Raw genomic sequence first — 27,537 nt, forward strand, 5'->3', positions numbered from 1 at the left:
TACCTAAAGGGAAAATTTATGCCATGGGACCCGCTGAAAGAGCGGAACTGCGGAAGTTCATTGACAAAAACTTAGCACGGGGTTTTATCCGCCCGGCTTCCTCCCCCTTTGCAGCCCCAGTTTTGTTCCGAAAAAAGAAGGATGGTGGTCTTCGCTTATGTACTGATTATCGAGGCTTAAATGCGGTGTCCGCCACGAATGCTTACCCCCTCCCTCTGATCAAGGATCTGGTTGCAGAGGCGACAAAGGGAAAAATCTTCTCTAAGCTGGATCTACGTGATGCCTACTTTCGGGTGCGCATCCGGGAGGGGGATGAGGGGAAAACTGCCTTCAATACCCCCTTGGGCCAATTTGAATACCTTGTTATGCCGTTCGGACTTCAGGGGGCTCCGGGGGTCTTCATGAATTTGATTAATGAGGTTCTACATGAATTCCTGTTCAATGGCGTGGTTATTTACCTTGACGACGTGTTGCTGTACTCACAGGACCTCCCTTCCCATATTAAACTGGTCAGAAAGGTCCTCAAAACGTTACATAAGCACAAACTATATGCCAAGCTTTCCAAATGTGCCTTTCACCAATCCCACATCGATTTCCTGGGCTACCGCATATCGGGTGGGGGGTTGGAGATGGACCCAGAGAAAGTCAAAGCCGTTCTAGACTGGGAGCCAAAAAATCTCCGGGCGTTGCATTCTGTATTCCACTTCAGCCTTTTGAAGTTAGGGACTTGCTCGCAGTTATAAGACTGTCCAAACCAATTTGTAATATATATTGTGATTGCTATTAGGAAATAAAATAATTAAATAAAATTGGGGGGTACTTTATAAAATAAAAAGAAAAAAGAGGGTGGATGGGAATTTTGAACAGCCTTTATTTATTTACTGGCTGATATTTGATTACTATTGGCAATCAATTTCAGATTAATTTCTTGTGGTAGGATAGGCTGTGAAACTGTAGTAGTAGCAATATTGCATGTTGCACTTTATTGTACCCATTAAATTGAGCAATACATTGAGCACCCTGCGGTCCGAAGCGTGCGGAGACCGCAGAGGGCAATGGTGCAGGCCAGGGAATTTCAGTGCTCCTGGGGAGGGGAAAGTACAGTGGTGGGAGCAGGCAGAGTAGTAAGGGAAGAGGGCGGAGAAACAGGAAAGCTTGGCCCTCTTCCAGCCTGTGTCCCATCCTGAGGGTTGTCAGCAGTGAAGCTAGGAAATATAACCCCCCTCCGACATTGGTGTTGTGTAATGCTAGGTCTATAAATAATAAGACCATGGTCCTTAGGGACTTCCTGCAAAAGCAGAATGTAGACATGGCATGCGTGACTGAGACCTGGGTGCGGGAGGGGGAGACAGTGGCTCTCTCCCAACTTGCCCCATCTGCGTTCTCGGTCCTCCACCATTCACGGACTAGGAGGCGGGGGTAGGAGTGGCACTATTCATCCGGGAGGTTTACTCCTTTAGGGCGCTTCCGCCTCTGAGGATCACGGGCATTGAACGTGCTGGTCAGGTTTGGGAGGCTGGGGAGAGTTTGGCGTTTTGGCTGGTGTACCAACCGCCTAACGCACCAGACAATAGCCTGCCTTCACTGATAGAGGCCATAAGGCTGGGCATTGGAACACCCAAGACTGATCATCTTGGGTGATTTCAGTGTCCATGCTGATGATGCAACCTCTACTCAGGCAGCCGGTCTGGTGTCGTCCATGGCGGTACTGGGACTCTCTCAATATGTAACGACCCCCACTCACCAGGCTGGGCACACGCTCGATTTGATCTTCGCAGCGGGGGTAACAGTGCCATGGTCGGATCACCATGCCCTTAGGGCCCACCTGAATGTCTCACCCCAACCCTGTTTAGGTGGTGAGCGTATTTTGGCTCGCCCGCAGAGCCAGTGTGGTTCCAGATGTCCCTATGGGATCTGATGCCCCCTGGTGGCTCATTGGATGAGCTTGTGGAGGACTGGAACAGCCGGCTCTTCTCAGCCATCGACGAGATTGCTCCACGGCACCCTCTAGGCCCCGCACTAGGCTGGCACCCTGGTACACCCAGGAGCTATGGCTTATGAAGCGGGAGCTCAGATGGTTAGAGAGACAGTGGTGCCAAGCTCGAGACGAAGCATCAAGAACATCCTATCGTAAGTTTATGAAAGCCTATGAGATAGCAGTCAAAGCCGCAAATAAGGATTTCTATGGGGTGGATCCGCTAGTTGTCGCCCACCCCAATTGTTTAGGAATATTCGGTCGATAACAGTTCTGTCACAGAGAGGGACGGTCATGTTTAGATCAGTGTACATCCTATCGTAAGTTTATGAAAGCCTATGAGATAGCAGTCAAAGCCGCAAATAAGGATTTCTATGGGGTGGATCCGCTAGTTGTCGCCCACCCCAATTGTTTAGGAATATTCGGTCGATAACAGTTCTGTCACAGAGAGGGACGGTCATGTTTAGATCAGTGTGTGACATTGAATCACTTGATTTCCAAGTACTCTTCGAATTCTTTAACCTCATTGTATGAAGCTTTCGTAGATTTTAAATCCGCATTTGATTCTGTCTCAAGAACAATCCTATGGGAAAAGTTGAAATCTTCTACAATAGATAGGCGCTTACTGTTTTTATTGAGAGCTCTTCACAAAGATACTTTTATTAGGGTACGATGTAATCCTCAAGGTCATCTTACTAGGATGATCAGGTCATATAGAGGAGTAAAACAAGGATGTATCTTGGCACCTCTTTTATTTAATATTTACATCAATGACATGGTACAGTTTTTGTACAAACCTGAATTTCATCCTCCAAAGCTTGCAGACAGACACATCTCAATCTTGCTTTATGCAGACGATGCCGTCTTGCTTTCTAGGACCCCTAAGGGACTTAAGAGAGCTATGTGTGCTCTTATGCAATACTGTAATCAGAATTGCTTAGAGATAAATTATATGAAGACTAAAATAATGGCTTTTGCCAATAGGCCTAGGATGTTTAAATGGGTTATTGACTCTCGTACCATTGAGCAAGTTCGTTGCTATAGATACCTTGGAGTTGTATTTCAGTCATCCGGTCATATGAAAGGCCACGTTGATTACCTGTCAGCTAACGCAAAGAAAAGCGCTGGAGCTATTCAAAGGTTCTTCTGGTCCAAAGGAGGTCGTAACTTAGAAGCTGCCATTAAGTTATTCACTGTAAAGGTATTACCCCAATTATTATATGGAGCTCCTTTGTCTCTCCTGACAAACTTGACCTTACTTGAAAGAACACAATCGAAATTTTTAAGAGCTATATTTCAAGTTCCAACAAGCGTTTCAAATGCTGCAATCCGTTTAGAGGCTGGCCTGGTTATGGTCGAGGCAAGATTGTGGATTGCTGCATTTTACTATTGGTTAAAATTGATTTTTTTACCCATTGGCCTTTCCCATACTATGATGCAAGATAACTTTGTTCCTTCATGGCGGAAAAAGATAGAAGATAAACTGGTCTGTTATGGTTTTTCAAAACAGTTTATTCTGTCTTTGGGACACGATCGGGCTAGATCAGTTCTAAAACAAAGAATATTAGATGTCGAACGACAGATGGACGTGAGCAGGATTAGGAGCCCTGTATTTGATGTAAGTTCACTTAACAAGATAGCTGTGAGACCTTACATCAAATATTTAGATATCAGCAATCATAGAAGAATTTTTACCCTATTAAGATACAACGCCTTACCCTCAGCCATAATGGAGGCCAGATTTACTAGATCATTGAGGAAAAGTTGTATATGTGGGATGGGATCTGATGAAACACTGGAACATGTAATTTTCGATTGTCTTATATATCATAATATCAGGGAAGTTTTGATCAAGCCTATAGTTAATTCCTTTCCAGGTCGTAATAGAAGGATACTTTTGTCAATTATGCTGGCAGGAGATAATCAAAAGTTGACTAGGATGGTTGCCAAATTTGGTTGGTTGGCATACCAAACTAGGAAAGAGATAAAGGACAGATAGGCCTAAACCTAACTTTTAATCAAAATTCTGATTTTATTATTTCTGTATTTTAAAGTTTTTAGATCCTATTTATAATTTTAGATGCCGATATATTTTATAATTTTACTGCTCCTGTAACTGTATTTACTTGTCTTCTATTATACTGGTCTATGACCGTAATAAACTTGACTACACAGGGCAGACCAAATGCTAGGGAATTGGACATTGGCTGTGAGGCATTTGCGAGCTATTTTGCGAATAAGGTCTTGGCACTCCGCCGCAACCTCCGCACCACATTTAAAACAGTGAGCAAGCTTGAAGCCCACTGCATGTCTTCAAGTTTGACCCTGGATCATTTCAGCCCTCTCAGTCTGGAGGAAGTTGAGACTGCTTGCAGCTGTGCACCCAACCACATGCAGCCTTGACCCGTGCCCTTCCTGGTTTATTAAATGTGGCCATGAAGGGTTTTGAGGTGCCCTAAGGGAGATCATCAACAAGTCCCTCTTAGAGAGGCACTTCCCTGAGGCACTCAAGGAAGCGATGGTCTGCCCTCTCCAGAAAAAAACATCTTTAGATCCGGCTGAATTGGCCAACTATCAGCCTGTCACCAATTTTCCCTATCTGGGCAAATTGATTGAGAGGGCGGTGGTGCTACAGCTGCAGGGCTTTCTGGATGATGCTTTCGTGCTAGACCCCTTCCAGGCCAGCTTTCGGCTGGGACACAGGACAGAGATGCCCCTGGTCGCCCTGACTGACGACCTCCGGAGACATCTGGATCAAGGCGGGTTGACAGTACTGTTGTTGTTAGAGTTGTTGGCTGCGTTTGACACGGTCAACCACCAGTTACTAGTCCACCGCCTCACTGACACGGGGATCTGGGGGCTTGCCCTGCGATGGCTTTCTTTCTTTCTCCAGGGTCGGGGACAAAGGGTGACGCTAGGACAGCAGTCCAGGAAACACGCACTTCAGTGCGGTGTGCCTCAAGAGGCAGTGCTGTCCCTGATGTTATTTAACATCTATATGTGCCCCCTTGCCCAGATTGCCCGGAGGCATGGGCTGGGCTGTCATGAGTATGCTGATGACACCCGGCTCTATCTGATGTTGTGCGGCCAGTCGGACTCCAGACCGGAATATCTGGACTGGGCTTTGCAAGCCATGGCTGGTTGGCTTAGACTGAGTCAGCTGAAGCTGAATCCAGCGAAGACGGAGGTCCTGTGCCTGAGTCGGGGTGGTTCGGGGGTAAGGATCCTGCTCCTGACCTTTGGAGGGACTCCACTGGTCCCAGTGCCAGAGGTTCGGAGTTCGGGAGTGCTCCTGGACCCCTCCCTTATTATGGAGGCCCAGGTAGCGGCCACTGCTAAGTCGGCCTTTTACCATCTTAGGCTGATTAGGCAGTTGGTTCCCTTCCTCGACTGCACTGACCTGGCTACAGTGATCCATGCGATGGTGACCTCAAGACTATACTACTGTAACGCTCTCTACATGGGGCTGCCCTTGTCGCAGATTTGGAAGCTGCAGCTAGTGCAGAATGCCGCGGCCAAGCTGTTGATGGGTCTCCCTAGATGGGAGCACATCCAGCCTGTACTCTATCTCTAATTCTAAAAGAAACAGGGATTGGGACACTAATGCATTGACACTACTGGAATCAGGGAAGGAACACTATAATCTTAACTCTATGAACTCTAATGAACAGAGGGGTTGGAGAACTAACATGGTGACACGATCTGGGTTACATAGGGATATAGCTCTGTCACCTAATATTACAAGATTATTGTTTTATATAAAGGTTATACACAAAGATAATAAGAATTTCCTTTAGTTGACTAGTTAGTAAAAACTGCAATATAAATGATCATCTTGATTTTAGAGTCTTTTCTACTTGTGTTTCTTTGATCTTCAGGGTTTGGGAGTGGCTGCTCCTTTCTCTGATTCCGATGTCTATGAAGAGTTGAAAGAGTTGGAACTAGTGCTTGATGAATCCTGTGAGTAGGAGTCTTCTTCAACTTCTTCTTCCTCCTCATTAGTTTTTGGTTTCTTTTCTTTCTTACTTTGCGTTGGGTTTAGGTATTGGTCCATAATTTTTTTTTGCCTTAGGAACAGAGTCAATCTTAATTCTTTTATCCTCATATTTGAAACTCAGTCCTTTGGGGAATGTCCATCGGTAGGGTATTTCCCTTTTTTGTAGAGAGAAAGTTCCCTATATAGTTTCCTCCGCTTCCTAACTTCAAAGGGGATATCCTTTAAGATTTTTATCTCCTCATTCCTAATTTTTAGGGATTTCCCCTGTGTAGATTTCAGCACCAGATCTCTGGTAGATCACTTCGTGAATTTCAAACATATTTCTCCCGGGAGTTTGTTTTTCTTTATAAAATCCAGATAAATTCTGTAAGCCCAGTCCATCTCCTTCAATAATTCTTCTTGCTTATAATCCATTAATGGTGCAAGAGCCTCTGCTATAAGATCCTTTAAATCTTCATTCTTTTCTTCAGGAATCCCCTGGAAGCGTACATGGAATACATGGATCTTTCCAGCTGGAGCTGTATTAGCTGTGTTTTGTCAGATGATCTTTCTTTCTCTGCTTCACCCACTCTTTTGTTAATACTCTCAGTCTGTTTTTCCATCTTTTTAAACATCTTTTCAGTTGCTGAAGTTCTTTTATCCATTTGAGTCAATTGATTTTGCACATGGTCTATTTTGGTGTTGAGGTTGGTCATCTGTTTCATTAGAGGGCACAGTGCATATGCTAGCAGTGTAGATATATCTGCAGTTACTTCCTGGTTCGGGGGGGGGGGGGTTGGTTGATTATTTCCAGTCGATTTTTTTCCTCCAGCGTCGCTTTCTGCCCTCTCCCAGCCATAATATCAACAAGAAGTAAATTTTCCAAAATAAGATAAAAGTTAAGCGATTTTAATCAACTTTATATCCTCATGCAGCTTTTGAGTTCACTTAAATTCTCATGTGCTTACTTTTGCTCAAAGTGTTTTATTTCCAATTTAAAACCGCTCTGATTTTAGTGTGTGGGGGGGAAGTCTTTGAGTTTCCCCTCCACCCTTGCTTTGCGCTTCTAATCATTACCAAGGTTCTTGTAGTCGCTTTATTTCACCTGAGCATTGCTTAACTCATGATTTGAAGCCTTGGAGATCTTTAGAAATTTTTTTAAAGACTTTTGATCATGTCTGCTTGTCTGACAGTCGTCTCTGGGTACCATACTGGCTCTGCGGCGACAGGACCTTTTGGGGAAAAGGTGAGCTTCAATTCCTTGGCCGTTGCCTTGGAAGAGGCTCTCCTCAGCTCCCCACGCTGAGTGTCTCCTACAGAGATGCCGGGAGAGTCTGGAACGATCTCAGACTCTTCCCGTCAGTCAAGTCTTGGCACCTCCATCGAGCGAGACGGGGTGTGTCCAAGCAGCGAAATGCTTAAACCGAAAACCCAGGAAGAACTTCCTGATACAGGGGTTCCACAGTGGATCCTCTCCTTATTGGGTGTTTAACTTACAAGACAGTAAAAGGGGGCATAAAGATAAAAGCAATGTGTTTATAAAAAGCCCATGGTTATAAACAGTTGTTAGTTTTTCTTTTTTTTTTAGTTGTTTTGGAGTAAATGAAGCATTAGCGTATGATACTTTGTAATAATATGAAGAGAAGAAGCTTGAATATTAAAGCTAAGAATTTTGAGGTTTCCTTTGGTTTGGTTTGTGGCAAGTTGTTAAATTAACCTATTACAAAATAGGGTAAATAAGTAAGTAATGGTTATAAAATGCTATATATTAGATAAAGGTCATAAGAGTATAAGTAAGAAATTATACAGTAAGGAGTTGTTAAGGAGTGATAAGTTGGCTAAGGAAGCAGGAAAGAAAGATAAAGTTAGAAATAAAGTGAATGTCGGTAACTTTACAAACATAAGTGCTAATTGAGATGAGATAAATCAGAATAATCTAATAATAGTTAAGATTATTTTGTTCGTTCTGTTTTTCCTTTTTCTTTTTTGTTGATGTTGTTGAAATGTTGCTATGAATTATAGACAGATAAAAAGAAGTATTTTAATTTGATTTTTAAGTTTTGGTGTTTTTTTCTTTCTTGGTTTAATATGGCTAGAAATACACTTAGAAATGAGATCTGAGATGTGTTGTTGGGAAATGTGGAACCAGTTAGTTATGTTAGAATTTTGTGTTGCGGTTATGATAAGATATGGCGGTCTTCTTTTTTTTGTGTTTGTAGATGACTGTGTATTGTCATGGTTTGTCTTCTTTTTGTGTTGTAAAAATCAATAAAAATACTATTTTAAAAAACCCTTCACCGTTGCCTTGGAAGAGGCTCTCCTCAGCAACCCAGGCTGAGGGTCTCCTACAGAGACCCCAGGAGAGTCTGGAACGATCTCGGACTCTTCCCGTCAGCCGAGTCTCGGCACACCCACATTGAGCGAGACGGGGTGCGACCGAGCAGTGAAAAACTTAAACCGGAAACCCAGGAAGAACTTCCTGACAGAGTGGTTCTACAGTGGAACAGGCTTCCTGAAGAGCTTCCTGATGAGCTCCCCTTCTTTGGAGGTTTTCAACCTGAAGCTAGATGGCCATCTGACAGCAATGCTGATTGTGTGAAATTAGGCAGATGATGAGAGGGAGGGCAGGAATGGCTGCATCAGCACTTGGTGCTCGTGGCCCTTTCTAACATGCCTAGGAAAATGCTGATCACCACTTTGGGGTCAGGAAGCAATTTTTGTACAGGCCTCTTTGCCCGTGGATCCTGGAGATTTTTTGCCACTTTCTCAGTATGGAACAGAGGTCACTGGGGGTGGGGGGTATTTGTGAATACGCTGCATCATGCTGGGGGTTGGACTGGATGACACTGGAGGTCCCTTCCAACTCTATAATTCTATTATTCTGAAGGCAACGTCCTCCAGGGCGCTAATGTTCTTTGACTTGTGTGACTAGCCAATTGACTGCACAGTGAGATACAGTCCAGGCAGCAAGGAGGGTTAAAAAAAAGAGTTTATTTGAATAAGTGGGACATTATACAGCCAAAACTTCAGCCCAGAGGTCCAGTGAGTAACAGCAGGGATCTGACTTATGTACTTTTGTTTCTCTTCCCAATTTTACATCACCTCTGACATAATTTACACTTTGCTCAATTTGATTTCCTTTGTTTGCAACATTCATTATTCTTACTTTTGACAAACAAGATGTTACTGGCCACATTTCAATTTTACAGATCTTTAATGATGCAGGTGCCTGTTTAGTTGAAAATGATATGTGTGTCTTCTTCGCAGTTCTCCCAGACTTTCTTACCTCTGAATGAACTTACAGGCTGAGTTCATACTGAGTACAGGATTTAACTTTTCCCATAATAATATGGTTCCTTTATATCAATACATGCATAAATGTATATAAAAAGCACTTTAGTAACATTTCTCTGGGCTATTCCCATAAAAGATGTATAATACATGTATAAAATATGAAAAATATAAGATCGTAATGATATTCCAAATAATTAAACTCTTTACATGCACTTCCTAATGTTCCAGAGTAGCCTATGACATAAAGCTTCTATAGATACCTTGGATTCACCTGTTAGCCTTTATTTTAATCCACCAGGGTATTTTTATCTAAAGGATTAAATGATCTAAATGATTAAAAATATATACACACAAAGTGGCATTTAAGACTCTATGCTATCAGTAATGGAGACTCTACTATGTCTTAAGATTACTGATAAGTATTTTTTGCAAATATTTTTATTGGTTTTTTCACAATAGTGCACACATCAATAATAATTAATAATTACACATTCCATCCCATTATCACCATGTACTACTAGTAACCTATTCTAAACAGCGTCAACACAGACAGTTATAATTACTTTTTCCTTCATATCCTTCACCAGATAATCCATTATCAAGTAGCAATTACACACATCCATTAATAGACATTTTATATCTGTAACCTCTATAGACATTAAACCGACCGCCCCTCATGATCAACCTTGCTCTCTCAACACACAATACTAAAGAATTTTCTATTTGTTCCAGTATTTTATCATAGATAAATAATAAATTTTAAAAAAATTATCTTATTTTATTTTTTTATTTTATTTATATGCATATTTTTCTTAATTTTTATTATTATTTCCTTATTTTCAAAGTTTACCCACCAACTGCTCTAGCCAGGATCATTTTTTATAAGTTTTTACTTTAACATACTACTCCACAAATTGATAACTAACAAACATCAAGGATCTTCTATCAGCCTATTCACCACCACTCTTCCAATTTCAGAAGAGAAGAGACACAAAAAATTTTCATCAAGGAGAAAAGGAGAAAAAGCTGTTAATCATAGCGAATTCATTTCAATTTTACACTCTCCTATCCCTTTAAGATATGACCTCACTTCTCTTCCCTGCTACTTAACTAGTTGATCACATACCTCTATAGCTATAATTTATATATTAGCCATCCTCAAATCATATCAATACTTTTTACAAACATCCACTTCCTTAATCACAACAATTCATTCCATTTTATCCATTTTCAAACAAAAAAAAATTTTAAATGCTGAAACCCTGTCTTAATAATTTATCACACATTTTTGAGACTGGTATTCATACCTTAATAGCCCTCTTATCCTATCAATTCATTCTATTTTAACTATATATCATATCAGTTCATTTCGGGGGGGGGGGGAAACATATACAAAGCAATTACACCAACACTTCATACACTTTAAGTCGCCTTCTATAGCTCTGCAACCTCTTCTTCCGTAACACCATGTCCAGATGATTTCTCCCCTTATAAAGGTGGAATGTCATTTTTGCTCTCTTCTTCCAGGCTCTCCAAAATCCATACCTCCATCTCGTATTGTTCTTTTTTGCCTTCCAAACAAATCTTTCTTGTTTCTTTCTTTTCCAATTTCCTTTCCTATTGGAAAAAAGTCTTTGTTTTTTCTTATTATTATCTCCCTCTTCAAGAAACACTTTTTGGTTGGCTTTTTATTTCGTCTTTGAGTCTCTATAGTTTCATTTTCCTTCTGATACATCGATGTCTCTCCCAAACACTGCCTGTTTCGTTCCGTTTTTTTCTCTGCTCTCCAATTGGGGGTCATGGAAACTTGCAAAAGCCTGTTTGATGCCTTCTTCTATTCCCTCCTTCAGAATTTATTTATTTATTTATTTATTTATTTGCCTTGTTATACCGCCCTAACCCCTAGGGGTCTCTGGGTGGTTTTACAGGAGTGTTCTAAGAACTGTCTGCCCTAACTAAGGCCACATACTATAGGGGTGGGGATTTCCTACCAGCACCCTTGTGGTGGGCCCGCTGCGTCTTTTTTCTGGCTTGGCTCTCCTCCTTCTCAGCGGTTTCTGGCATCTTTTCACTGGGCCGGCAGCTTCATTGGTGGGAACGTTCTACGGCGCACGTCTCCGTGCTTGCTTCAGCCTCGGCTCTGTCCGGGTCGGTTCCGCCGCGCTCGCAATGCACGTCATCGTGTGCTGTCACTGGTCTCCACCGCAGTCGTCTGCCGCCAGGGATCACTCTGCCTGATTTTTTACTTCCTACGCGTCACGCAGTCTAGGCTCCGCTGCTGCCGCCATTGATGTTCTCGCTGCTCGCCGCTGCAACCACCACACACCTCGCTGGGGAGGCGGGTGCTCCCCACCCTTCTAAGGGTGGGTACCCATTTGCCTACTCGCTAGATTTATTTGCTTTCGGGCCGCTGGGTGGCTGGGAGCTGGGACTCGGGCCAGGCGCTCACCCTGGCCGCGGTGGTTTCTCGAACAGCCATAGTGGCTGTCTCTAGTTGTTACTTTTGGCAGGCGTTTAACCGCCTGCGCCACCGCTCCCTGTTCTTTAAGAATTGTTCGACCGACATCTCTCCTATTAACGTATCCTCATCTAAATCTTCCTCCATGTCGGTTCCCTTTGCATATCCTAAATCATTCCAAATTCAAATCAATCCGTATCTTTTATTGAGCAGTTGAGAGAGTGGGACAAGAATCTTAACTTAAGGGAACAGTTCTTATTACTCCACAGAACACTCCAGCCCTTCCCCCTCACTTTTCTGGCTGCTTTCTTTCTCCCATTCGTTCGGAGTAATTTCCGATTTCTTTTTATACTTGAAGATGCGTGTACTCACAGTTTCTATTTCTCTGTTGCCGCTGTTCTAATCCAAACACATTAAATATTTAGATAAAAACGGGAGGAGGCGGCTATGAGGAACATGGCGGCCATGTTCCTCTTCTCTATCCGCTCCTGCTTCGGGGCAGGGAGTGGACATCCCCCCACGTTGCCAGTTGCGGGAGGGGCCACAACAAAGCCCCCTGCTCCTGCTCTCCCTCCAGGAGAGCTGGCTGGGTGCTCCTGCAATCCAGAGAGCCCAAAAAGGAGCGGAGAAGAATCAGGCGTCCTCGGCTCGATCCAAAGACCGCCCGTCGCCGTGCCGTGCCGACCGGAAGTCAAGATTACTGATAAGTATTGAATAGAATATACTACCAGCTTATTTTACAAAAAAAACAACAACAACACCCTGTGATAGACTAAGCTAAGAAAGTTATAACCAAATATAAGTTATTAGCAAATGAACCTACAAAAAAAGCCACACTATTAATAATACTCCTATAGAAATTAAAACACCCGATACACTAATATTAAAATTCAGATCAAAATTTCTTCTTGGTCATCTACTGCTATCAATGAGACACTAAAAAAATCCTCCGTCTGACTCGTCAGGGATCCCCACTTAAATGCGCTGAATTGCTTGTCCAAAGGAAAGCCTGAGTGTTGCTGAGTGGTGCTCAATTTAAGAAGCTTTAATTTTAGAGTTTCAAGTCTATGAGTGATCTGTGTCTGTTCCTCTCTTGAAAGGGTTGCAAAAGAGTTTAGCTAATTTTCTTCTATGGAATTGTCTAGACAAAGAAGAGTCTTTTCAACTACGTGGACCTAGGTGGTTTACAGTTAGTGGCAGTTTCTCATAGGACCTCTTTAGGACAGTTAGCTACCACCGTTGGGGGACTTGAGAACCTTCTTTCTGGAAGTAAGGGCTTGACTATTAGATCCTCAAAAACCCTTACAGGAAAATTTCCCTTTGTTTGTAGAAAAGCCTTCTCCTGCAACAGTAGACCCGGTATCCGCAAGCTGTCAAAAGTGAGGACCACTCTCTGAAAGCCTAAACATAAATCTTCATCTTTTGACACGTCATTACCATTACAAATTGTTCCATCCTCATTAATAGTCTACTGATGTCTTTTGATGCTCATAATCATACATTTACATTAATAATCATACATTCAGAATTTCAGGGAACTATTTGGCCTCTGTTCTTGCAGACATGTATGCCTACCTTACAGGGTCTTAGTTGGAATTAAAAACCTCAGTTCCTCTTTCTCCTTGAGGTGACACAACCCTTTCCCCTTACCTCTGTAAGAGTACTATCAAAAATACAATTACTCTGGGATGTTGGGCAGTTGGATTCTGAAAGTGAATATGACCTTAAAGGGAAAGTAGTAACTAAAAAGTCTTCAAGTTCTGTCTGTTTGGGTGCTGGGGCTGATGAAATATCTTGGATGTCCCTGGCCCTTTTACTGATACCCATTACAGAAATTTCAGTCAACACCCCTCACACAACTACAACAACTGTGATGATAAGCAATTGAAGTAATCATCTGCTTATCAGGAATTACCAATGTATATATGTTCCAAAAAGGATGTACTCTTTCTGTCCAAACAATCCAGTATGTTCCACAAGGACACCAACTACAGCTTTATAATATCTGTGATGATCCGATAGTCATTCTCCACTGGGGTATTTTCCTTTTAAACTGGAGACTTCTTTCCCCCTTTTTCTTCTTTGTTGCAAACTTTAAAGCCAAAGAGAGTTGCCACATCATATATCTTTTTCTTTCTTTCTTATCAACAGTCTCGTTAGACTCTTTCACACTCAGTGAAGATAAACAATAAGAGAATCTTAAATTGAGCGCAGGGAGATTAAAAACTTCAACAAAACGCTGAGGTAATTTAGAAATAATTCAAGGCCAGCTAAGCTCTAAGCACTCTAAGTGCCGAGCAAATACAAACATCCGAGTGTGTTCAACAGCTGTATAGGGAATAATAGCAAGGTACTTGAAGAATAGTAAATAAAATAATGTTATCTTATATCTGCAGAGGCAGTCCTCAGAGCTCCACATCAAACGTCTGCAAATACAGTAGTCCTGAGATTTCCGCAACTATCAAACAACTCTTCGAAGAAACCTCCCCAACCCAAAAACTTAATCCCTCCAACTATCTTGAATGTACTTCAGCTAGTAGAGCCCATCCTTGCTTTCTTCCTGGTGGGATCTATCTGAGGGCTTCAAAAATAGCTAAAGTTTCATCTATAGTTGGAGCATTTATAACATTTTTTCCAAATGGAGTAAGATTTCTGTGTACTTTAAACCTTCCTACAAGAGTCTATATTGTTTCAATGCTTTATGTGGTCTGTGGTTGTCTTTTCGCAGTGAAATAAGATTATGCTCTTTAAAAGGGCTAAGCGGTTTCCTGGTTTCACCTCCTGTGGGCTCTTAGGTGTTTATGAAAAGTGCGACTCTGACTGAATCTCTTTCCACACTCTGAGCATTCGAAAGGTTTCTAAGCTCTGTGTGTTCTTTGATGATATTGAAGACTGCCATTGTGACTGAATCTTTTCCCACACTCTAAGCATTCAAAAGGTTTCTCCCCTGTGTGGGTTCTCCAATGCTCTTTAAGAGAGGCACTCCAAGTGAATCTCTTTCCACACTCGGAACATTCAAAAGGTTTCTCCCCTGTGTGGGTTCTCTGATGCTGTTGAAGATGGGTACTCCGACTGAATCTCTTTCCACACTCTGAGCATTCAAAAGGTTTTTCCCTTGTGTGGGTTCCTAGATGATATTGAAGACTGCTATTGGAACTGAATCTTTTCCCACATTCTGAGCATTCAAAAGGTTTCTCTCCTGTATGGGTTCTTTGATGATATTGAAGACCGCCTTTGTGACTGAATCGTTTCCCACACTGTGAGCATTCAAAAGCTTTCTCCCCTGTGTGGGTTCTTTGATGACACTGAAGATTGCTACTGGTGCTGAATCCCTTTCCACACTCTGAGCATTCAAAAGGTTTCTCCCCCGTGTGTGTTCTTTGATGACACTGAAGACTTCTACTGTCACTGAATCTCTTTCCACACTCTGAACAGTCAAAAGGTTTCTCCCCTGTGTGGGTTCTGTGATGATATTGAAGACCGCCACTGCAACTGAATTTCTTTCCACACTCTGAGCATTCAAAAGGTTTCTCCCCCGTGTGGGTTCTTTGATGAAGCTGAAGACTGAAACTCCGACTGAATCTCTTTCCGCACTGTGAGCATTCATAAGGTTTCTCCCCCGTGTGGGTTCTTTGATGAAGCTGAAGACTGCCACTCCGACTGAATCTCTTTCCGCACTGTGAGCATTCATAAGGTTTCTCCCCCGTGTGGGTTCTTTGATGAAGCTGAAGACTGCCACTCCGACTGAATCTCTTTCCGCACTGTGAGCATTCATAAGGTTTCTCCCCTGTGTGGGTTCTCTGATGCTCACTCTAAGCATTCAAACGGTTTTTCTCCTGTGTGGGCTCTCTGATGCTTTTGAAGACAGCCACTGAGAATGAATCTCTTTCCACACTCTGAGCATTCAAAAGGTTTCTCCCCTGTGTGCGTTCTTTGATGCTGTTGACGTTCGCCACTTGTACTGAATCTCTTTCCACACTCTAAGCATTCAAACGGTTTTTCTCCTGTGTGGGCTCTCTGATGCTTTTGAAGACAGCCACTGAGAATGAATCTCTTTCCACACTCTGAGCATTCAAAAGGTTTCTCCCCTGTGTGCGTTCTTTGATGCTGTTGACGTTCGCCACTTGTACTGAATCTCTTTCCACACTCTAAGCATTCAAACGGTTTTTCTCCTGTGTGGGCTCTCTGATGCTTTTGAAGACAGCCACTGAGAATGAATCTCTTTCCACACTCTGAGCATTCAAAAGGTTTCTCCCCTGTGTGAATTCTTTGATGATATTGAAGACCGCCTTTTTGACTGAACTTTTTTCCACATTCTGGGCATTCAAAAGGTTTCTCCCCTGTGTGTGTTCTTTGATGATATTGAAGATTGCCATTGTGACTGAATCTTTTCCCACACTCTGAGCATTCAAAAGGTTTCTCCCCTGTGTGGGTTCTCCAATGCTCTTTAAGAGAGGCACTCCAAGTGAATCTCTTTCCACACTCGGAACATTCAAAAGGTTTCTCCCCTGTGTGGGTTTTCTTATGGTGTTGAAGACCGCCTTTGTGACTGAATCTTTTCCCACACTCCAAAAAGTCAGAAGGTTCCCCCCCTTTGTGGGTTTTTTGATGCTGTTGAAGATTGTCACTCAGACTGAATTCCTTCCCACACTCTGAGTTTCTAAACGGTTTCTCTCCTCTATGTATTCTTCGGTTTGCAAAAAGCTGTGACCTATGTTTGATGTACTTTCTGTACTGAACAGATTTACTTGTCTTCATTATATTGTGCTTTGGAAACTGTACATTACGCTGTCTTCCATATCTCTTCTCAACCAAATGGCCACCTTTCTTTCTCATAGGTCTGCTTCGATTCCTGACCTTTCCTTTTAAATCTTCATTATTAACTTTATCTGGCAATTGTGGATGAAGCTCCTCACTCTTCTCATTCCACTGATTGTTCTCTGCTGGAATTAAGAGAGAGCATTTATTTACTTATTTGGTTTGTTTACAGCCCTCCTGGCGAGCGAGCTTAGGGTGGTTCACATCAAAGTCATATAAAACACATCACATCTGTTCAACAGTTTAAAATACAGTTCTAAAGCCCAATAACCATATGGCACCATCATGCAATTCTGACCCCCAATTTACATTAGCAATGGGGAAAGTGAGGTGAAAGCAGATTGTGAATCAAATAGTTAGGGTTGTTGACAACCGTACGCTTGGCAGAACATCTCTGCCCTGCAAGCCCTCTTTATTTGTAGCAAATCCCACAGTGCCCAGATGTTACCCAGCAGAGATTTCCACCAAGTCAGAGCCAAGGCTAAAAAGGCCCTCGCTCTGGTTGAGGACAGATGGACCCTTTTTGGGCCAGGGACTTCCAATAGATGTTGGTCACTAGAGCGTAATGCTCTCCGGGGGACATACAAGCAGAGGTGTCCCTGTAGGTACTTTGGTCCCTGACTGTTCAGGGCCTTAAAGGTCAAGACCAAAACCTTGAACCTGACCCAGTAATTAACTTGGAGCCAGTGCAGCTGGCGAAGCACAGATTGAATAAGTATAGTTACCAGTGTCCCTGTAAGGACCTGAGCAGCCGCGTTCTGGACAAGCTGCAACTTCCAGATCAGCCTCAAAGGCAGCCGAGTGTAGAGCAAGTTACAGTAATCAAGTCTAGAGGTGACCATCATGTGGATTGCCATGGCTAGGTCAGGACTAGACAGGTTAGGGGCAAATTGTTTTACCTGGTTACGTTTAGCAACTGGGAGGGCAGGTAAGTTTAGTGTTGGGGAAAAGAGGGGTACAGGAACCGTTTCATGTACCCTCATTCCCACTGTGTTCATTGTGGGGAGGGAGAGATGTTGGTGTCCCAATGAACTGTATTTATCCCATTACACACTCTTTGTCAAAGAGAGCCTCCCTCCGAATCCTGCCCAACGTGGGCTTGAGATCGTCTTCGCCAATACAGTGGCTAGCTACAATTACAAAGAGGGGGGTTAAAGGTACCTGTATACCTTTAATCAGTTAGTGCTAGTTAACCAGTCGTTCTGTGTCCCTCCAGTCAAGAACCAAAGGACAGACTCCTGACCTTACTGGGCTCAACTAGGGAATCCTCCCTGCGAGGTTGGCTCACAGCAGGAGACCCACAGGTTATTCTAGAGGTAGTAACCGACAGGTACCAGATAACGTATTGCAGCAGTGGAGGCAGAAACCAGAAGTTGGTAAATACAATACATGTTTATTAAAGTGCACAACATGTATTCATTAAAAGGTGCAGAATTACTTAAAACAGTACTGTGAGGGAAAAGAAGAAAGCTAAAGATTAACAAACTAGCTACACACTTCTAGAACCTTGGTTCTCAAAGACAAGATTTTAGCCATTCAGTTTTGGGTCCAAATGTACTCCGTCTCTGGAGTCCCAAGCGTCAGGCTGGTTGGCTTCAGCAGCCGGAGCTTCCAAGATGGCCGAAAGGTGATCGAGACAGAGTTACAAGTCAGCTTGACATGCAACACCATCATGCCCCCCAAAAGGATGTTAAACCAGGTTATTCATCGCTGGAATCCTCAGGGGTTGCTACGCCTGGGAACCAATCAGTGTTCAAGCAACGTCTGCCAGATATAAGAAGGCCAATCAAGGAAAGGATTCATGTCAGAAGAGCAGGTGATGTGACCTGCAGTTTCACAGTAGAAGTCCCTTCCTACAGGACTTTACTCTGGAATGCTCACGAGGGACGCCAAGCCCAGAGAGGGAATGTGTTATATTGCAGTTTCAAGGGTGTTCGCTCTCCCCAGCATGGCTGTGTGAAACTAAGGAGACTTAAAGACAACATTCCTAAACAGGAGCACACTGGAGCCAGAAGGAACCAAACTTTTAAAGCAAACTCCATTTTGAGTGAACCAAAGTTCTTGAGACTCCTAAGTCAGAAAACATTTTTGTAGCATTCCAGTAGTCAACACAGAATATTTCAACACCACCCCAATACATTAATTGTGCACTTCTAAGTTTGAAAGGGATATCCTTGGTTGTTCTGCCAAGACTCACCATGGCAGGGTGGTTGATCAGAACAACCTCGAACAAAACTAATTCAGACATTAAGGACAGTACTCTTTTTTTACCCACTGAAACTAATGTAACTGTCAGACAATTCTGTGATGAGCATTTGATGTGCACAACAAAGTCAGCCCCTTTCATTCTATCTGTGGAGTCAGGTATGTCAAGGAAAGCTGGGTTAAGCCAGGGTGACTCACGAGTCGAAGAAGCTGGTTTCTGATTATCTATTTAGAGAAGCAAAAGAAGAGAACAGATTGGATTCTCACTCGGAGTCTCAGAGTGGCTTACAAAATCCTTTCCCTTCTCCTCCCCACAACAGTCACCCTGTGAGGGAGGTGGGGCTGAGAGGGCTCTGAGAGAACTGACCTTTCAGGGACAGCTCTGACAGAACTATGGCTTGCTCATGGTCATCCAGCAGCTGCAAGTGGAGGAGTGGGGAATCAAACCCGGTTCTCCCAGATCAGTGTCTGCACACTTAAACCACTACACCAAAATTTCATAGTGAGTTCTGACTGCTGCAAAGTATAAAGGCAAAGTCACGTGAGTCAAAGTGGTGTACGGTGAAGGCCAGAGCACTCAGCAGAATCCTGAAGCTTCTGTCAAGTCCTGCAGTAACCACGCTGTACTCAACAGTCCTTTAAAAGGTTTATTGGTCCATATTGGTTAATATGGATTACAAAAGACAATAAGAAATTATTTCAGTGGAGGATAAACGAAGATTTACTGGATTGGAAAAAAATAATTGATGTATTACGTAAAGAAACACAAGTTTTTTTCCAACTGAATCTGAACCAGAATATGAAAATACAAACTGTTTGGGATGCATATAAAGCTGTAATGAGAGGATTACTGATATCTTTGAATGCTAAAGAGAAAAAAGAGAAGATGAAACAACAAACTGATTTATTAGAGAAAATTCAGCAGAAGGAAAAAGAATTAAAGAAAAAGCCTGGGAAAACGAAAATAATTAAAGAAATACAAATTTTACAAGACCAGCTAAATGTGGTATCAAATCAAGAAATCTATTGGGATTTTAAAAAATTGCAGCAAAAATCATTTGAAGGAGCAAACAAGCCAGGGAAATTTTTGGCTTGGCAATTAAAAAATTGAAGGGAAAGAATAATAATAAATAAAATTATGGAAGATAAGAAGGAAATAGTAGATATTAAAGGAATAAAGAGAGCATTTTACAAGTATTACTCAAAATTATTTCAGAGGGAAAATGTGGATTTAAGAAAAATTGGAGAGTATCTGGATAAATTAGAAATACCAAAAATAAAGGAAGAGGTAAAGGAGATGTTAAATGGCCCAATTCAGATTTATAGTGCGATAGAAGGGGCAAAATTAGGGAAAGCTCTGGGACCAGATGGATTTACGGTAAAATTTTACAAAAAATAGAAAGAGGAGCTGACCCTGATTTTGGAGCTTTTATCAAATGAAATAAGAAAAATAAAATTGATCCCAGAAACATGGAAAGAAGCCAATATATCACTTATTCCGAAAGAAGGAAAAGATTTAACAAATGTAAGAAATTACAGACCTATTTCACTACTGAATAACGACTATAAATTGTTTGCTAAAGTGATTTCAGAAAGATTGAAGAAGTATTTGAAGGAGACAATTAAAGAAGAACATTCTTACCAGACAGGCAAATTAAGGCACCCCACATTCAAGCAAGTGCCTCTGCGACTGCTGTTCCCCTGGCACTACCCTCTGTCCCCAACCTTGGAGGAACGAGGCAAGCCAGTCCTCTCCGTTATGTCTCGAATATGGTTTAATCACTTCTGCCGGAATGATCCAAAGTGGTTTTTCCTCAAAAAAGAAACGTTTATATCTTGTCCACGTCTCAAACACTGCTCTTCTTATATAATGGTGCAAAAAAAGCTTGTCCATCTTTGTTTTATCATACCACAAGTAGGCGTGCCAACCAAATCTGCAGTCATGACCTTCAAGTGCTAATAGCTTCTTATTGTCCAGGTTAATCCATTGATCTAACCAGGTTAGGCACACCACTTCGTGGTAAGGTCTCCGGTTAGGCAACTGAAATCCGCCTCTTTCTTTCGCATCACACAAAATATTCATTTTAATCCCTGGCTTCTTCCCGGCCCATATAAATTTCGATAATTCTTTCTTCCATAAATTCAATATCTTAACATCTTTTATTATCGGAATTGTTTGGAACAGATACATCAAAAGAGGCAAAATATTCATTTTGATCACCAATATTCTTCCCAACAGGGACAAGTTCAAGGTGTCCCATTTTTTCATATCCTGTTGTATTTGACTCCACAGTCTTTCATAATTATTCTTAAAAAGGTCTATATTTTTCATTGTTAATTCAATACCTAAATATTTGGTTTTATTGACCACTTCACATTGTACTAGCTCTTGAAGTTCTTGTTTTTTCTCTCTTGTCATATTCTTACACATCACCTTTGACTTATTTTTATTTACATAAAATCCTGCTAGGTCTCCCCTCGCCCAGATTGTCCGGAGGTATGAGCTGGGGTGTCATCAATACGCAGATGACACCCAGCTCTATTTGATGTTGGGCGGCCAGTCGTACTCCAACCCAGAAGATCTGCACCGGGCTTTACAGGCCGTGCTGGGTGGCTCAGGCTGAGCAGGCTGAAATTAAACCCGGCGAAGACGGAGGTCCTGTGCTTGAGTCGGACCGGACTGGGGTTAGGGCTCCCACTCCCGACCTTCAACGGGGCACCTTTGGTGCTAGCTTTGGAGGTTAGGAGTTTGGGAGTGCTCCTGGACCCCCCTTAACGATGGAGGCCCAGGTGGTGGCCACTGCCAGATCGGCCTTTTATCATCTTCGGCTGGTACGGCAGTTGGTTCCTTTCCTCGACCGCGATGACCTAGCTACAGTGATCCATGCCACGGTCACCTCGAGGCTAGACTACTGTAACGCTCTCTACATGGGGCTGCTTCTGTCACAAATCCGGAAGCTGCAGCTGGTGCAGAATGCTGCGGCCAGGCTGTTGGTGGGCGCCCCTAGGTGGGAGCACACCCGACCTGTACTGAAAGCGCTGCACTGGCTGCCTATAGCATACCGGATTCGCTTCAAAGTGCTGGTGCTTACCTTTAAAGCCCTACATGGCCAGGGTCCGACATACCTGAGGGCCTGCATTTCCCCATATATTCCCCAAAGAGCACTTTGGTCGGGGTCACAACACCGGTTGGTGACCCCAGACCCCAAGGAGGCCAGGCTTGCCGCAACGAGGGCCAGGTCCTTTTCAGTGGCGGCTCCTATCTGGTGGAATGAGCTCCCGGAGGAGATCAGGGCCCTGCGGGACCTTGTGCAGTTCCGCAGGGCCTGTAAGACAGAGCTCTTCCGCCAGGCTTGAGTAGGAGCCGCCACTGCCACTACCACTACCACCACCGCTCCGCTACAGAGCGATGCTGCCGGAGGGGCGGGTAATATCTGTTTGCGGCCCTAGCCCTCCCCTCCTGTTATACAAAATGTCAGGAGTTTCTATTTGTGCATCTGATGGAATTGAATTTTAATTGTTTTAGCTTTTATATATTGTATGCACTTTGTGCCTTATGTAAGCCGCCCTGAGCCTGTTCGCGGGGAGGGCGGGGTATAATTATAATAAAATAAATAAATAAAATAAGTTTCAAGACCTCGGGTCTGTTGTAAAATAGTCAAAAGTATTTAAATTACTCAGAGTATCAATGGATCTTGCTCTATTGGAAAGAAGAGATTTCTTTGCGTTTAAAAAAACTTTATTTCTAAGGGTAAAAGGTATACAGGAAACCTACAAAACAACAAACTCCTAAGAGCTACATTTCTAAGCTGCTTACAGTTCAAATCATGGTTACACACGACACACAGATAATGGAGAATCTGTCCTTCTTCTTATGCATATGTCACATTCACCCCAGGCTACTAAGGTTCATGATAGAACAAACAACCTAACTAGCACACTCTTAAGTCTTGTATCTCTCTCAAGGCCGCAGAGGCAGCTGGGCAGTTGGGAACCTGTGGGCAATGAAGGGGCTGTTTTGGGAAGAATTATGAGCGGCGCCTATCCCAGGGCTCCCAAGGACTTACCTTGATTCGGCGGGGGATATGTAGTTCTTCGCGGGACCATTCCCGCGGGGAAAACACAGGTGCTGCACTATTCCGTTGCCCAGATGTGACGTAGGCACGTAGCCGGGCGACGCTCTAGCAATGGGGCTGGAAACTCGATGGTACCATCGAGTTTCCAGCTCCATTACCAGAGCGTCGCCCAGCTACGTGCCTACGTCACGTCTGGGCAACGGAACAGTGCAGCGCCTGTGTTACAAGCAAGAATCTTCCGGCCGGGAAGCATGTGTCCCCCGCCGGTTCGTAGGTAGGTACTTGGCAACCCTAGCCTATCCTCAACTTCACACACACCTTCACACTCACACCCCTCCCGTAGGAATGTTGGGGAGAACCCTTCAGACAATACACAGAGCAAGGCTAGCAGGGCATAAGGAGGCGGGGGTTACAAAAGCAGAAAAAAGTGTTACTTGCACAGGGCATCAGTTCAGGGCACCTCTGAACCAGGGCCGGCCCGAGGTTGTCCTGCGCTCTAGGCGAGCGTAGATGCCAACCTCCCAGTGAGGCCTGAAGACCTCTCCGCCGGGGGCAGGCTGGGAGGAGGGTCACCCAGGGAGCAGGAAGCGCGGAGGCGCTGACTGGCTGGCGGGCAGGCCGTCCGTCCTCCTCCCCCCAGCTCAGCTCAGCCCAGCTGTGCCCTGCCAGCCGCCAGCCGAGCCAGGGAGCAGGAAGCGTAGAGGCGCTGGCTGGCTGGCAGGCGGGCAGTCCTCCCTCCCTCCCTTCCCCCTCCAGCTCAGCCCAGCCGCGCCGCCGGGATGCGCCTGACCACTTCTAAGGCCCCTCGAAAGGCTGAAGCAGCAGAAGCTGCGCCACACCAGCTCCCTGCCTCTCCCGGCAGACTCTTCTCTCGCGATTAAAGAAGAAGGAAGAAAGGCGCCTCAGGAAGAGACCGAGCCCACAAAGGCATATTGACGCGGGCGAGTTAGTGGGCTTAGGCTAGGCTCGCAGTTGAGATTGCTCACAGCGTGGTTCAATGTCTCCCCCCCGTACTTCCTAGAAGGATTTCACCTCTCTTCCTTCTCTCAAGACCATGCAATTCCATCTGGATCAGCCCCTGAAGCACACATACACCACCCGAACGAATGCTCCGAAAAACAGCCCGTGTTTGCATTCAGTCACACCCCATAAACACAGGCAAGAACTTTTGCAAACTTCAAAAGGCACCATTGCACACCTCCAGTTGCACGCAATCTGCGATTTAGGGTTCTTCGCCCCCCACCCCCTGCCGACGCCGCCAAACCCCAAACTATGTTCGGCTTGAATTTGAGCCCAATTGCCGAATGAAAGCCGGGGTGGGGGGTGGGTAGGAGGTGTCTGAAGTTTGGCATTTCTCTGCCGCCGGCCTTTTCACTTAGGCGGACTAGCCAGCAGCTCGGCATGAAAAATCCTTTGGAAAGACCGGGAAGGCCAAGCGCTTGCCTTCTTCCCCACTTCTAACACTCTTCCCCCATAGTCACACGCCCCAGCTCAGCTCAGCCCAGCCGCTCCCCGCCGGCCGCCAACCGAGCCAGGGAGCAGGAACCCCCTCCCCTTGCTGCCCCCCCAGATCTTGTCTCACTAACCTGTTAATGTTCTTTGAGGGGGTGAACAAATATGTGGACAAGGGGGATCCAATAGATATTGTTTACCTTGACTTCCAGAAAGCTTTTGATAAAGTTCCTCATCAAAGGCTCCTAAGTAAGCTCAAAAATCATGGGATAAAAGGACAAGTCCTTTTATGGATCAAAAACTGGCTAATTAATAGAAAACAGAGAGTGAGTATAACCGCAGTGATCAGTACTTGATCCCCTGCTTTTTAACTTGTTCATTAATGATTTGGAGTTGGGAGTAAGCAGTGAAGTGGCTAAATTTGCGGATGATACGAAGTTGTTCTGGGTGGTGAAAACCAGTGAGGATTGTGAGGCACTCCAAAGGGATCTGTCAAGTGAAAACCAGTGAGGATTGTGAGGCACTCCAAGGGGATCTGTCAAGGATGGGCGAGTGGGCGTCAACATGGCAAATGGGGTTCAATGTGGCCAAGTGCAAGGTGATGCACATTGGAGCCAAAAATCCTAACTATAAATACACGTTGATGGGGTCTGAACTGGCTGAGACTGATCAAGAGAGAGATCTTGGAGTTTTAGTAGATAACTCACTGAAAATGTCGAGACAGTGTATGACTGCAATAAAGAAGGCCAATGCTATGCTGGGGATTATTAGGAAGTGTATTGTAAACAGATCAGCCAATATCATAATGCCGCTATATAAATCAATGGTGCGACCTCATCTGGAATACTGTGTGCAATTCTGGTCACCACACCTTAAAAAGGATATTATAGCTTTGGAAAAAGTGCAGAAAAGGGCAACTCGAATGATAAAAGGGTTGGAACACTTTCCCTATGAGGAAAGGTTAAAGCGCTTAGGGCTCTTTAGCTTGGAGAAAAGACGACTGAGGGGTGACATGATCGAGGTTTATAAGATTATGCATGGGAAAGAGCAGGTAGAGAAAGAGGTACTTTTCTCCCTTTCTCACAATACAAGAACCCGTGGGCACTCCATGAAATTGCTGAGCGGTCGGGTTAGAACGGATAAAAGGAAGTACTTCTTCACCCAAAGAGTGATTAACACTTGGAATTCACTGCCACAGGAAGTGGTGGCAGCTACAAGCATGGACGGCTTCAAAAGGGAATTAGATAAGCATATGGAGCAGAGGTCCATCAGTGGCTATTAGCCACAAGGTATAGATAGGGACTCTGGGGCAAGTGATGCTCTGTCTTCTTGGTGCTTGGGGGGGTCAACAGTGGGATGGCTTCTAATGTCCTGGCCCCACTGGTGGACCTCCTGATGGCACTGGTATTTCTGGCCACTGTGGGATACAGAGTGTTGGACTGGATGGGCCTTTGGCCTGATCCAACATTGGCATCTCTTATGTTCTTATGTTCATCCAGGGAAAAAGTTGGGTTGCAAAGGCTGGAAACAGAGAAAGGAGGATCTGGACCCATCCGGAGTCTTTCTGAGGGCCTTTCATCCCACCTTCGCTTCAGGCCGGGACACTCTCTCTGGCATGGGTGACACAACACTGGCCACACTGGCCACTGGGCAAAATGGTGCATGGCTGTTCCATATTTTGATACATGCCTCCTCACAATGGCAGCAATTTGCACCTTTCCCACATATGAAAGATCCTTACCCAGAAAGGCCACATTCCCATAGTTTTCCAGCATGACTTCCCGGTAGAGGGCTCTTTGGTCCGGATCCAGCAAGGCCCACTCGGCATCGGTGAAATACATGGCCACCTCCTCAAAGGAAAATGGACCCTGAAAGAAAAAGCAGAAAATCCCTCGTTAGACATCGCGCCAGGCAGAGATGGCACCCTGGAAGGGAGTAGTCTGGAAGGGTACAGGATGTATGCCTTGGCATGGGGTAAAGGGAGTGGCGTTCAGAGCCTCTCTCGCTCAGACACCTTGTAGAGACTGCAGGAGCAAAAGCCCCCCCCCCCGAGAATGGAGGGGGAACCCAGGCCGTCCCCCGCAGATCTCCCCTACCTGGATTGGAGGTGCAGCAGCCGTTTCCACTCCTCTGAAAAGATGAAGGCTCAACAGCATCTCTCCACTGCCTGTTCCTGAGACAAAGGAGGAAGGAAGGTTTTTTTCCACGACGTTTGATTTAATTTGATTTGTTTGTTCCCTGCTTTGTTCACCACATGACAAGGGTGTAAAGCCCTGCCCTGTGTACACTCAACAAATGTTAACACTTTTTACAAAACACTGGGAGACTTAGAAGAGAAGGACCAGGTACCAGGAGCCTCAGGGACTCTAAATGCTGCCAACATATTTCAGACTTGCGTCAGGCCGGTGTCGGGTTTGAGGGAGGGTGAAGAGCGAGATAGAAATGACGCTGCCCGACACGTCACTGTCACATTTGGCCCAGACGTGACTTGAGCTCATCTGAAGACTCGAGGGCCATAAGAATGAGTTCTCAGAGTGTCTCTTGGCAGGCTCACTCCCCAACCAGGTTTTCAGCCAGACGCAACATGACATCACATCTGCCCCAACCCCCACCCCAAAGCCCCTCCCCCAAAGTTCCTGGGGGTGCCAGGCAACAGCCCACCATCCCTATTCCAGCATCCTGTTTCCCAAAGCGGCCCGCCAGATGCCCCTAGAAGAACGGCCACAGAAACCAGATGTTTCCATCCACGTTGGCCCCCAGAAAGTGTTTTTCAGAGCTCTGCTGCCCCAGAAGGTGGAGGCTCCCTTTATTCACCAAGTTGAATAGTTCTGCCAAGATTTGTCAACCTTAGGGAAGGAGGGAGAGAGATGACTATTTTAATTAATGGGAGGAGTTGCCTTCCATGAATTTGTTGAACCCCCTTTGAGAGGCATCACAGTTAGTGGACACTGAGTTCCGCAAATAACTCTGTGTTGTCTGAAGAACTGTTTAATTCCCCCCCCCCCGACCTGAACTCATCAAATTCACTGGGTGCCCTAATCGTATCCATGCACAAAGAGTCCTTACCACAGGACAGGACATCTTGGGCACGCTCCATGGCCTGCGCCCTCTGCTCTTGCTCCAAGGAAGTTCCTTCCGCTTCAGGGAATGTAGCTTCCATCTTCAGAGACTGTCCCCACATCTGAAACAGCAGCGAGGGAGAGGGGTAAGAGATGGAATTAAAGAGACCAAGGAATGGATCCTGTCCCACTCCTAGACTCTGCACCCTTCCCTCAGCAGACTG

General features: G+C 44.5%; 1 pseudogene; it reads right to left on the reverse strand.

The window, feature by feature from the left end:
* Positions 1-27,537, reverse strand: part of LOC107108347 — a 122,285-nt pseudogene that overhangs the window by 26,609 nt on the left and 68,139 nt on the right.

The sequence above is a fragment of the Gekko japonicus genome, unplaced genomic scaffold, assembly GCF_001447785.1.
Source record: "Gekko japonicus isolate JY-2015 unplaced genomic scaffold, Gekko_japonicus_V1.1 scaffold2979, whole genome shotgun sequence".
NCBI classification, from domain to species: Eukaryota; Metazoa; Chordata; class Lepidosauria; order Squamata; family Gekkonidae; genus Gekko; species Gekko japonicus.